The sequence below is a fragment of the Macrobrachium rosenbergii genome, chromosome 44 (genome assembly GCF_040412425.1).
Source record: "Macrobrachium rosenbergii isolate ZJJX-2024 chromosome 44, ASM4041242v1, whole genome shotgun sequence".
In the NCBI taxonomy this organism is placed as follows: domain Eukaryota; kingdom Metazoa; phylum Arthropoda; class Malacostraca; order Decapoda; family Palaemonidae; genus Macrobrachium; species Macrobrachium rosenbergii.
The window spans coordinates 26,288,336-26,302,786 of record NC_089784.1 but is presented as its reverse complement, the minus strand read 5'-3'; the positions used below and the strand labels follow the sequence as shown (position 1 = coordinate 26,302,786).

The following is a 14,451-nucleotide window of genomic DNA, read 5'->3' as shown; positions in this document are numbered from 1 at the left end:
TGTCTGGCACACACCCTGATCAGAGAAACTGTATATGTGTCAGGTGCGTCAGATATTCTTGAGACGTGAGAACATCCCTCCCTAGCGACAAGACTTTGTGAATTTGTTCGCCGGAAATGTCCAGGTTCCGATGAATTCGTTCATATGTGTGTTTTTTTTGGGGTGGAGCCCCAGGGTGTGAAGGGATTAGGTATCAAACAAATTGTCATTCGAATTCAACACCGAATATTAACAGAGGTCTTTGGGGAAGACTCAGTGGTTCGAGGCCTATCGATTAAGAATTGTGAACATTGCTATTTGGGGGTAGGAAACATTTTAGATTTCCCAAACCGTAGGTTGTTCATTTTATTTAACATATATCTCACTTGTGTCAGGCATTTAGTACTTTGTGTGTACTTTTTAAGTAGCATGGGAGGAATTCCCATATCTTTATTTTTACGCATTTGTTTAATAAGGGTTTTGTTTGACCTCTTCAGATGTTTTGCTGAGGAAGAGGCTAAGATGTACTCAATGGGAATGTACTGGACTTTGACTTATTTTGACCTATTGTGGGAAAACTCTTTAGAGAGAATAATTAGTTGAATATGGTGGACTTTAATATGTTTGATCAGTTGGTGAACATTAGTATTCCATTTTAGTTCATATCTTGTTTCTTGCAATCCAGTTATGTTAAATTATTGCCAAATAAATTATTTTGGGTAGGGCTTGTTTCGCTCTAGACCGAGAGAGAGAGAGAGAGAGAGAGAGAGAGAGAGAGAGAGAAGATGTGTGTGTATGTACGAATGTACGTTGCCAGTAGCCTTTTTGATGCGGTCACTATAAAGCTACCAATAGATGGGACTTCTCGACTTTTTAGCAAAAGGTAAGCAATAACATTTACTCTCGATTGTGTAACGCGCACACACACACACACACACACACACACACACACATATATATATATATATATATATATATATATATATATATATATATATATATATATATATATATATATATATTTATATACATACATTTGGAAATTTTTGTACAAAAATTAATTGCAAAATAACAACAGACAAATCGGAATACCAGTAATTAATAACTAACAATATGCTGTCGTGTTATATCCTTCCATGATGGTTATGCTTTTGTTGACCACATCTGTCAGCGTCATCAACCACAGTCATGAATGGGGTGCAGACGATCTTCCATTCTAAGGAAAAGTCCGTTTGGCCTCCAAAAAAAACCCAAGGCTATAGCCTTACTATTCGAGTTTTTTTGGCCCCCCTCCCTGCAATATGGCCGATTGCAATCAATTGTCCAAATGTGGCTATTTTCCATCCACAGTTATCAAGTGGTTGCCAACAGGCTGCATTTTTTTCAGTTTTAAGGAAAAGTCCGTTTAGCCCCCAAAAACACCCAAGGCTATGGCCTTACTATTCGGGCCTTTTTTGCCCCTGCAATATGGCCTGATTGAAATCAATTGTCCAAATGAGGCCATTTTCCATACATGTGATCAATTGCTGGCCAATAGGCTGCATTTTTCTCAGTTTTAAGGAAAAGTCCGCTTGACCCCCCAAAACGCCCAAGGCTATATACTATTCGGACCTTTTTTTTTTACCACCATGCAATATGGCCGAATTGCAGTCATTTGTCCAAATGTGGCCATTTCCCATACATAGCGATCAATTGCTTGTCAATATGCTGCATTTCTCTCGGTTTTAAAGAAAAGTCCGTTTGACCCCCAAAAGCACCCAAGGCTATAGACTTTTTACATCCTGTTTTGTTCCAGATTTTTTTTAGTCTATGCTAAAGAAAGGTATTTACGTTCCTGCAACGTCGGCCTCTCCAGTAAAGAAAGCCGTTACTTTAACAAAATACTTATTCAGTCTTTTACTCGGCCATAACTACTCTAGTTAATCAAACACATAAGTTATTAATTAGATGAAGAGCAATCTAATCAGGCTTCATCCCGTCACGGAACATGTCTCCAACACAATTGAACTAATCCTACAATCAATTGTTCACTTAATTGAAAACAACTCACTCGTAGTAATTCAGTTAATATTGGTGGCGTTTTATCAGTTTAGTTTAAGGTGCTCCTGTTAATTACTTGACTGATTAACCTCTCATCAAGTTAATTTAGCCACTCTGATTCATTATCGATCAGTTGAGAGGGTAGACTCATAATTAGCCCATTCAGGTATAAGGTCGTATATAAGTGAAGTGAATAGTGCTCTTGATAAATTAAGGAGTAGGCGGATGGTTTTCACGGGCATTGAAAGTATTCAGTGACTGGAATCAGCATTTATTTATTTCATTAGAGAGTATTTGATGTCTATAGCAGTCTTTTGATTGAGATGAACTTGCCTAACCGGGTAAAGACAAGGAAATGTCACTGTGCTGTTTTAAAATTACAGAATATCTGCCTCGTAAAAATAAATAGTTTTTTCTCATTTCTGTTCATTTATTTTTTATTGTATTTTTCAGTACGACAATGCAAAAAACTGTTATGTTCCTTTGAATAAAGGAATGAATGCTAAATTCAGAAATGCTAGTTACATGGACGCGCTCTTGTTCAATTTATATTTTATGAAGTATTATTATAGAGATCTTTTAGGCACTAAATGTGCATATATTTATTTCTGTCACTTATACATTCAGTTCTGTGATTAAAACTCGCAAATGGTAATCAGAGTGAATAGTAATCATTTGTACCCAGTTTAACACATAAAGCTTATTCTTAATAGTAAACAGACCATATTTACAGGCTGACTGAAGTAGAAATAAGCGTTTATTGACATGGACCTGGTGCAGAAGGCGTTAGTAAAAATTCAAGCAAAGGAGAAAAAAAATGAGAATGCCTGACCTGGATTCAAAATTGCTAAATGAGTAATTCTATTCCAGAAATGAAAGTGTAATGCAATTTACTATTTTCACTGACATATTTCTCTTATTATTTACACGGAATTTTTCTCCTTCCACTTTCGTAACATTAAATCACGAATTTATGCGAAATTCGCCTGAGCGCTCAATTCTAAATTCATTTGCGATTTGTAAAAAACTGCAAATGAGTTTTCTGCCCTTTCTCTGCCGTTTCAGACTTTTAGTGAGGTAATTCGGGAAAGAAATCATACACATTCAGTATTCAAAAAGAAGTCTATTCTGGGCTGTCATATGTTAGTGATTGTTTTGCTGTGAAATGAAATAGTTAACTTTGTGAAAATCCCTGTAGGGGTTCTGTCGTCAGTGCACCTCACGTGGTGGTGCACTGTAGGTATTACTAAAGGGTGTTTGCAGCGTCCTTCGGTCCCATTTCTTCGATCATCTTGCTGTCCAACCTCTCTAACTGTAACCTCCTAGAGTAAATGAGGTCTCACTTTTCGATCCTTGTATTTCATCTCTGTTATTTTATGGATACATCTAATCTTGCTGTCCAAACGCTCTAACGCCATACTTTCGCTGTCTGAAGCGCCGAATGGCCGAAAGTGCCTTAGTGCTTGGCTTGGCAGACTAAACCTCAAAAATCAAATCAGCTTAAAAGAAAACGAATTGAAGAAGTAGAACTGTATTTTAAAGCACAGTGTGCATAAAGTAGGCAGAACTCAAACTCCCTAATTATACGCCAGCGGAGAGATCCGTGCTGCCATTTTATCGGAGTCAGGCAGCTTATCGCCATTTGAATTGCTAATCCCATTTGCGCATTTAAAGCGTCCCGTCACCTCATCAGGGCCTGAATTACAAGGTCCCAAGATTCACGCTTAAAGGGCCAATCATTCAATAATAATATGAGTCGAAAACCTAATTTCGGATGTCAGAATGACAGTTCGAAAACTGTGGCTTATATCATTAGCCACTGCCGTCGGTAGCGTCACTGCTGATGAGGATTCTGATATGAATTTGGTAATGGGAAACATTGGATTAAGGGTCATATTCTACTGAAGACAATTCACTCCTCTTTTCCATGATCTCCGAATAAAAGCATTATAAGTCACCTTTAGCTTTTAGGAGATAAGGCAATTCATTATCCTCCCCTTAATCAGCGTCCTTCGTCTCATTAGGCAAATTAATGCTCAGCATTCATTATAGAGCATTTCAGGAAAACTGTCTTATTTCTATGTTTTACTGTTTGCCTTCAACCAAAAGCTTCTTGTATCACGATAACTGTATAATACTTTCTTCTTCTTTTTTTTCAAAACCAATATAGAAACTTTCCAGCCACATCTTACGGAAACTAAGTTAATGAACTCGGTTCAAGTTTTCGAGTTTGTTTGGGTGTCAGATCTCTCTCTCTCTCTCTCTCTCTCTCTCTCTCTCTCTCTCTCTCTCTCTCTCTCTCTCTCTCTCTCTCTCTCTCCTTCCCTGAAACACAAGCTGCCGGTGTGAACAGCAGATTTCCAACAAATAAAACAAATAAGGGATATTTATGCACAAAATGCAGCTTATTTGTGCAAGGAAATTCCCTTTACTGTAATTAATCTATAAAGCAGAAATAAAGTATCCTTAAACAAGATACACTTGAAGGCACAAAAAGTGAAAACGTATCTATAGGATTTTTTCCTTAAATGGAAATTCTTTGGCGTATTTTCATTCAAAAAAAAAAAACAGAAAAAAACACCAACTTTAAAATCTCTTCCGAAAAAGTTTCCAAAAAGGGAACCAAAATGAATTTCCACCTGTGAAATGATGGGAATATAATGATATATATTTTCGGCAACGGCGAGAAATATTTTCATCTGAACCCTCACATATTTCAAGTCGACGCTGGCAGTTTCTGCTCCTCTTCGTTTTGGGTGAAGGCAACATTTATTTTTCTTGCTTAGGGGCAGGCCAAAATAGGTGAACAGGTAACTTTCTTTCACCTTTTGTCGGCTGTGAAAAATCTGTATACACTGTAATATATATATATATATATATATATATATATATATATATATATATATATATATATATATATATATATATATATATATATATATTTTGTGTCTATATATATATATATATATATATATATATATATGATATTTAGTCGACACAGGCCTGCGCTCTTGGGATATAGGGTAGAGAGAGAGAGAGAGAGAGAGAGAGAGAGAGTCAGGAGGAGGCCTAATGACATTATGTCACATCTTAAAAGAAAAAAAATGAGGAACTTGAAAATTTATGGTATCCTTTTAGCCAAAAATTTTTCTTGATAAATAGATCCTGATTTAACTATCTTTTCATTGCCCGTAAATTTTGTGTCTCCGACACTATCTTTATAATTATTTTTCAAAGAACTTTATTGGAACAACCCGTGTAAAGGTTCTTTTAAATCACAAAAAAGCTAAAGTAGGTCCCTTTATAGTCCTGTTTTGGAACTACAAAGTAATATGTTTTTTGAATGTGATTTGAGTCGACACAGGCCTGCGCTCTTGGGATAAATGATTAAAAGCATTAAGACCCAGGGTAGAGAGCGGAGCTACTAGAGAGAGAGAGAGAAAATTCAGAGAGAGAAAGATAGAGTCAGATGGGGAGGAGAGAGAGGCATTTAAATGACATTATGTCTACATCTTAAAGAAAAAATGAGGAACTTGAAAAATTTATGGTAAAATCCTTTTAGCCAAAAATTTTTCTTGATAAGTAGATCCTGATTTAACCTTCCCCCTCGGTAGTGAAAGTTACGGGCATTAAAGTTTCTTTTTTTTTTTTTTTGTTATTTTCTTTCAATGCTGTTCTTTGTATACGTCAGCATCTTTTCTGATAAGGGTATATGTAAAGCATATTCTTTTTATCATAATCTTTTCTCTTTATTGTCATCAACCTCACGCTCACTGAACTTCGAGGAGAAGTATGAAAATAAAATAATCATATATTATCACATCCAACAAAAAAATGTTCTCGGAAGTAGTAGGCAATGGCTGTCTGCCCGTCTGTTAGTTCGAGCCCTGTCTAGTTAACTGCTTTCCTTCTCTGTGGAAGTTCATGCTAGTCAGATTCAGTGCTAGTATTATTCTTCCCCGTTTTGATATATCTAGTGCTTTGTTTCCAAATGTGTGTTGGTTGAGAATGCGTACTGTATATCACTGTCAGATTCATACAAAACTGAATAATATCTTTATGACATTGTATTAAGAGACACAGAAGCAAAGTATTATATGTGATTATAAACAAAATCTAACAGTTCCAAGTCATAAAGCAGTGCGTAGTCTAGTGCAAGTCAAGCGGATTAACAGCTACTGATCATAATGGAAATTATAGTGGAAAATTCAGAAAAGGGTCAAAATAGATTCACTCAACAGATGGGGCAAATCAAAGCGAAAATCAAGCAAGGACGGTTTTGGTGCATTTAATTTATTTGAAACAAAGCTACATTCAACTGTATATCGCAAGGAGAAAAACTTCAACCCAAGGGAAAATATATTGCATAATATATACACACACACACATATATATATATATATATATATATATATATATATATATATATATATATATATATATATATATATATATATATATATATATGCACACATTGAAAGAGTAAAAATTATTATTGGGGTGAAATTCTTGTCTCCCCTCCCTATCGCTTTTCTCAACGGAGTGCTAGTCAGAATTCAGCTTTCCAAAGAAGAACTAAGCATTTCCATTTTTAGATATGCGGACCTACTCTCACCCCTCACACCCACCTCCCAAAAAAAAGAGGAAAAAGGTTGATTTGATGAATGACACGGTAAAGATAACGGCAACTCACAAAATATTGTAAATCCATTATTTTTTTATACCCTTTTTGTCAAGGCATTAACAAAATTCCTCTTTTTGAATCTTCCGTTGAGCCCAGTGGCTACCTGAAAAAAGAGCGAATTCCCCACATAAAAAAGGTATTTCTTGTTTTTCTATTCGCAGGGGAATTTAGAAAAGAACTGAACACGATCTTTTTATTTGGTCTATAAGAAAGTTTGAATGCTTGTAAAAGTAAAATTTTACCTGATGTCTTGTTGTATTATGTTTGAGTATCATTGTATTCCTCGTGATTTATCTTTCAGTTTTAGATTACTTAATTTTACAGATCTCTACAAAATATAATTCAAGGTGTGATGAAAATTTAGCTGAATAAACCGACAGGAAAACCTGATTTAATCTATAATCCTGTTCAACTTGATGATGTAACAGCGCTTACACAAAAATAAAAGCAAAAGAGTATGAGTAAAATGAAGACTTTTATGGTGAATATTGTAGCACAAAGTCAGGGCAGTCATTTATGCAAATTTAGATTCTCTGGATAGGTGCAGGTCCATTTTGCAAGTTTTGGAAAACGAAAATTAAAAAGAAACAAGTAAAAAATGCGCCGAAGTAGTTTTCTGTATATCGTATAATCAAGGCCACGGAAAATAGATCTATCTTTCGGTGGTCTCCCAGGTCTCGGTATAATGCTGTACGAGCCGCGGCCCATGAAACTTTAACGAAGACCTGGTAGTGCCCAGGCCTATATCGTTGCCAGATGCACGATTATGGCTAACTTTAACCTTAAATTAAATAAAAACTACTGAGGCTATAGGGCTGCAGTTTGGTATGTTTGATGATTGGAGGTTGGATGATCTACATAACAATTTGCAGCTCTTTAACCTCAGTAGTTTTTAAGATCTGAGGGGGGACAGAAAAAGTGCGGACTGCAAAAAGGTTCGGACAGACAAACAAAGCCGGCACAATAGTTTTCTTCTCAGGAAACTAAAACTAACTAAAGGGTGCCATTTGCAGAAATGGCCTCAGTGACATTTCAAAAAAGTTTTATTTTGATAAGTAAGCAACTTAAAAAAAAGTTGTGACCACAGTTAATATTAAAATTTCTATAATTTCTATATGCCAACTGATTTTATGACTTTTAGCAAATTATTATGCTCTAAATTCAGTCTACAAATAAGCGTGCAACATAATCTGGAAATGCGGGGTTACAGTTATAAAATATAAAATAGGATGGAAAACTCACCCTTTAAATATATCTAGTGTTTTGGCAGGAGGCATAGTTAAACAATTTCTTATGATTGTGTGAGTTTTAGCTGCTAGCACATATCTAAAAAATACTTTCGCCTGATTTATACAATTATATTTTTAGACCTTTATACAATATTCTTTGCGGACAGACGTTTCAACTACTATTTATATATTCAAATTTCTGAAACGACGTCTTCTGTATAAAACTGAATCATTTACGTGATATCAATAGGATATAACGGTGCCATTAACAGTAAACAAATACGCCCTATTGTTTTAGCCTATAGTTCAGAAATCTTATTGGAAACTACTTTTCTCTTTCGATATTGAAACTGAATATTCATAAAACACCTGTTTCCAGGTATTCCAATATATGAGAAAATTGAAAGATGAATATGATAATCAAGAACAGATACTGAATTGAAACGGAAACACACACAGCTTTGCTCTCTCTCTCTCTCTCTCTCTCTCTCTCTCTCTCTCTCTCTCTCTCTCTCTCTCTCTCTTCTCAATTAAAATTTCCACTTGTTTTTGCGTTTTTTATGATATCCTTCCTCCTTAAAATGTTAAAATCTAACTTCTGGAACCTTGCGCATTAGTGTCTTCTAAGAAAACGTGGGCCACTGCTCTGTAATACTACAGTACGTCCTCTTAATGTACGGCCCTGAAGTTGCCACAAGACTTAATTTAGTTTTACAGAGACGATTAACCTCATGGAACTTCTAGGTTGGGGGGAGGGGGGGAGAATGAGTGGATCAAGTTATTAAATGAACCTGCAGCGGACTGCAAGATGCTTTTAAGGGAAAGAACAATTAAAGTACGCTCGCTTATCTTCCGTCTGGGGAGTTTTAACTATATGAATGATTAACACAAAAACGTCTGACTTTTACTAGATCCGGGGAATTTTTTGATGGTCCATAAAAAAAACTCGAGATGTAAGGATGATGGCGAGAGATACATGCGAATTGCAATCCAAGGCCAGTAAGCTGTCTTAGCACTAAAATTATTGTCTATTATGTAAATTGGATGTTACGTTAAGTCCTATAAAGCACGTTTGATGACAGCATTGTTCATGCTTCATTTATCTGGTGTCATATACCATGCAGTTAGTGCATCTATAAAAGCAACAATGGATGACAATAACTGCATGATTATATTCCTTTCCCGAACAGTACCATTTGGTATGCCATGAAGATTAATTCGACAGTGTTTTCTTTGTGGTTATAGGGGACGAAATTTGCAATGCAATATGTTATAACAAGTTAATAGAGGTTGTTAGAGCTGAGATTATGATCTTTGCTTTGTTGTTATGAGTATGAATTAGATTTCCGTACATTTAGAAGTGGGGTGTAAAAGTAAATTCTTCATGGTGCAATCGAAGTCATCATGGTTTCGAAGGAATGAAAGATGCTTTAGAAGAAAGCTAAAGGCCTGGCTAAGCTAGTTAACCGGTCCGTGATTTATTAAGTCGAAGTCTGAGATAATTAATAATTAAATTTTGATAAATTCATTGACTTTTGATATCATGAAATCCTCTCCAAAGTGAGGTTAATTCCCAGTCTATTCAATGGCAAAAAATAAATAAGCATGCTAATGTACGAGACTGGCTTATTCAGTTTAATACAATATTTGTCCATTTACATGATTTGAAGCCAACATGGCTTTATCACAGCCAAGCATGAAACAAAAAGAATACTAGATAGATGGATGGGGAAAATGATTCCTTAAATGTTGACTTCTAATTACAAAACTAAATAATACTTTATTTATTTATGTATTTATTCATTTATTTTTTGACATGAGTTTTTTTTAACTTAGTCCACCTTTGCGAAATGTGAGCGTGAATACTTTTCGCATATTCTCTAGAACTTATTACTTTTTCATGGTAGAATTTATACTTTATTTTCATTGTGACATCCAAACTTCTTTTGTATGGAAATTCAGCATAATTATAAAAATTTTTCTTATGTTTCTTCCTTAATTCCAAGTGATCAGAATATATAAATTATATATACTTTATGTATATATGGCTTATATCATTTATATATTAATATACATATAGATGAGTCAGGAGTCAATCCATTTAAAATCATCAATGAAGGGCAGAGGACACACAGATATACAAGCTGACTTTATTCCAACGTTTCGTAATTATCGGATTAATTACATCATCAGGGCTGTTAAAATATGAAAATAAAATTCTTTGTAAAATCATAAAAGCTAAAAATAAAGGCTAAAAGTTATTCATACAAAATTTTCACAATTGTACACAAACGTTAAAATTAGAGAACAAAAGTTTTAAAATCATTACGTTAAAATGAAGGTAACAGAGATAAACTATTGAAAACCATCTTGAAAGGGGTTCAAAGATTAAATGTTGACCTTCTAGAATTAAACATAAACATAAATAAATAATAGGATAAATTATTTATTTATGTAGTGTTTATTCATTTGTTTGATTGATTCAGGATAACAAGGTCTTGAGGGTTGGTGGTATGGCCTAAAAATGTGGAAGTCTTTATTTTTAACAAATTTTTAGTGATTTCCAAATTTGCTACCTGAACGATGAGAATCGATACGCACCTTGAGCGTGAACATAGGTCCCTGTTTGACATTCAGGGCAAGTATATTTGTAAATGATACCAGATGACATATAAGGTGATAACCGATCTTTGGTTTTAAAAGTGAACCAATGGTAGAAAGGGTTCTTGGGGATTTTATGGCATAAAATGACTGAATAATTTATTTTCAGTAAATGTGACGGTTAAAACTGCTGGTTTTGTAATGAAATGTTTGTTTCTTTTGTACATGGAAACAGTTGTTATTAAAAAGTCAATTAAAAGAAATTTCCTTATGAAAAGGCTCATATGAAAAATTATAAAACAGAATTTTGGATTTAAAATTATCGAAGCAAGAGCTATAAAAGTTGGTACCAAGTCAGTAAAAGATTCTTTCTTATGTTTCTTCGTGTTCTCAAAACTAGAACGTCCAGGAAAGACGGTCGTTCGCCTCTTTCTCGATATAAACGTTATAGTGATTGGCAGAATATATTTATACTTGTGTTCTTTCTATTTATGTTTATGTTTAGTTTATATAGGTCGGTCCTTAATCTTTGTTCTGTAACCCCTTTCACAGATGGTTTCAATTTTAGTTTACTGTATACTCTGTTACCTTCATATATTTTTAAAACTTTTGTTCTCTAATTTTACGTTTGTGTACATTTGTGAAAATTTTGTATGAATAATGCCTTTATTTTTGCTTTTATGATTTTACAAAGAATTTTATTTTCATATTTTAACAGCCCTGATGATGTAATTAATCCGATAATTGAAACGTTATAAAGTATATATATATATACATATATATATATATATATATATATATATATATATATATATATATATATATATATATATATATATATATATATATATATATATATATATATATATATATATATATATATATATATATATATACATTTTTAAAATTACTAAATTTAGAAGCAATTATAGGAAGCATAAATGTATTTGAATTAGGTGGTGACTAAGACATTCTGTGTACTAGAATAAGAAAAATCATGTTTGAGGAAAACCATCTGAACGAAGTGATACCACACTTTCCTATTTAATCAGAATTCTCAGGTGTCTTCAATACCCAACTGATAAATCTAATCTCTCCTTTCAGATGAAAACGACCGACGAATCAAGCCGAGGAAAGAATAAAAAGACCAATATATACGACAGAAATATATAAATGAGGGTTTCCTCCCACTCTTCAGCGAAAGGTTAAGGGAGAAAGAAGAGGCACGCGGACATAAAACTGTGGAAGTTATTAAAACTTAAATTTCGTCATATTCCAAAGGGATGTCATTTTTCCTCTTCCGCTGTGCTACCTCCCAAGGGGACAGTGAAATTTTCGTTCAACGCCGAAACTTATGACACACGCATCTGTGGGACGGCGAGAATTCCTCTCTCTCTCTCTCTCTCTCTCTCTCTCTCTCTCTCTCTCTCTCTCTCTCTCTCTCTCTATCTCTCTATATCTATATATATATATATATATATATATATATATATATATATATATATATATATATATATATATATATACTGAAAATGAAACTCAAAAGAAAACTAGTAAACGAACACACCTCCTATGTCCATGGAATTTAATTGGTCATACATTCCCTATAGCCATGGGTACAGTGATCAGTATTACAAGCAGTGAACCACTAATACACCTTGAACCAATACATATAAACAATAACAACGTCAGTAGAGTGGCTTTAGCCCCAAGCAATCATGGAGCAGATTTAAATAATGTAATAACGTCAGGGTTCACATAGACTGCGAATTAATGTGGACGCGCCATGAAAGATCGGACAGTTTTTAAAGCAGTATTAACCCTTAAGTTTGGTGTTATTTATTCATGATATTGTCTACACGCGCACACACATTGTGTAGGTACGTTTAAAGATATAATATTCCAACAAGATTTTTTTACTTTTCCTAAAATATTTCACTCAAAGTAGTTTTTTATATAGTCCAATAAGTAATTCTAAAAAAATTTTTTTTTTTTGGTACAGATTACTTTTGTTTTATCTTTGAATTAGAAATAATACATGGAAAGTTACAAATCCTGAAGGTAAAAATATTGAATATTCATATCATGGGCTTAAGATGTCCACGCACAAATGAAATCTTCAGTAAGTGAAATAGAGAACAAAAAAATATATATATAAAAACGTATATCTTATTGTTCCAGATTCGTAGACCCCTGGAAAATTTTGTCCCATCTTTTTCTACACTTTTTCTTTCAAGGGCAGCACTTTGATTCTTTTGTGTCCTCCACGTCTTTGAAGTCGCCACAGACCATCAATCTCTGGCATTTGTCCGTCCATATCCCTCGGCTTCTCCTTCGCCACTGTCTTTGATCATCATATTGCACAGAAGGAGAGGTCGAGGATACCCTCATCTTCAATTGCCAAGGAGTTTCGGAATTAATTGGTTTTCCAGCCTCGTCGTTTCTCTTTGGCCTCTGTCTTTGCTCCGGTATTTATACCTCTGCTCCGAAATACAGTGCGTCATATTGCCTGAGAAACGACCTCCAGCCTACAGGTCCTCGGCCCTTATCTGCAGTTATGATCGTTGAGTTTCCTTTGTGTTTTCAAACGTCGAGACTTTACAGCCTCCCATAATTTTCTGTGAAGTCAGATCTAATAAAGGATATAGTTTTCGGACCCTTGATTTGCTTCGTCTAGTCCGCTGTCTATTTCCAGGTTGAAGGTCTCTTGCCAGATGTCTGGGAATACAATTTTTCACTGATATGAAGAGGCCGTTGAAATTTAATTGTGGGGCAAATAACTTTCATTGCTCTAACACAGTCTCATTTCATATTGTTGATATTTAAAAAATTGTTTCACGTTTCGAAGATATGTTTAACTAATTTTGCTTCTGCTAGAAGTCAGTCATACAACACAATATAGATAATTATTTCCATGACATTAAACAGAACATTGGCCCCAACCTCTCCTAGATTATAATGTATAAACATTCTTATATCAATCCCAATAACTCAGATTTCAATAAGATATTAAATTGCAGTTAACTAACCATTCTACATACAAAACCCATCAGTAAAGGCAACTTGAGAGTTACATTATAACTTTCAAAAGGTAATGGAAAAGGCACAGGTCAAGTCAATGTCTTCGTTGAATATCAATGATTAGAGCTAAAAACATACCCTCAAGACACTCGAACTGGCTCATGGTTTTCAGTTTCCAAATTGTAAAAAAGATAATCTACAAAATGATATCAAACTTATTATTTTATAAGTAGTCAAAAATATTGTGTAAGTAGTTAAGAATATTTCTAGCGAACACTATACTTCACTTTCTGTAGCCCATGTTTTATATTTTGGTGAAATTTCACTCTTGACAAATGTTTCCAGAATATTTGAAGCAATATCAATCGAGTTGATTCTGTTAAGGATTATGAATATTTATTTGGTCAGAATGTTGGAATCTTCTCTTTGACTCAGTTTTCCCAATCTCGCCTCCTAGTTAATCTTGAAATGGGAACTTGGTTTATCCTAGCAGTTGGAAACTTTTGTTAGGTTCTAAACTAACATTACCCTTGTTAGAATCACGTTATGATATAAACCAGGTTCTTGAAACAAGATAAAATTTAGTATATTTTGTTCTTAGTCATTTCTCAAAAGACTAAAATTCCTTCCTTTATAAATATTACTTATATATACGACTAAAACCGTTGTTTGAAGATACAAATACTACGCAAAATATAATCTTCTTTTGCTTTTCCTTTATTTTATTTGTAAGGACAATTTTCAAGTTATACACACACCCTCACGTGCGCACACACACACGCACAGATATATGTGTGTGCATACGCTCATGTGTGGTTTATCCTACTAAATAGCGTGAAAAACAGATTTCCTGTACTAACAACACAAAGGGGAACGAGAGGTTATAGTGATTCAAGG

At 34.2% G+C, this 14,451-nt stretch overlaps 1 long non-coding RNA gene across 1 annotated transcript in view; it reads left to right on the top strand.

Annotated features, from left to right (window-relative positions):
- LOC136829443 (uncharacterized) overlaps positions 1 to 11,967 on the top strand; it is a 164,557-nt gene extending 152,590 nt beyond the window's left edge. Inside the window, exon 3 of the long non-coding RNA XR_010850388.1 lies at positions 11,638 to 11,967. This is a non-coding gene — a long non-coding RNA (uncharacterized lncRNA). The remainder of the gene's footprint in view (positions 1 to 11,637) is intronic.
- The last annotated feature ends 2,484 nt before the right edge of the window (positions 11,968 to 14,451 follow it).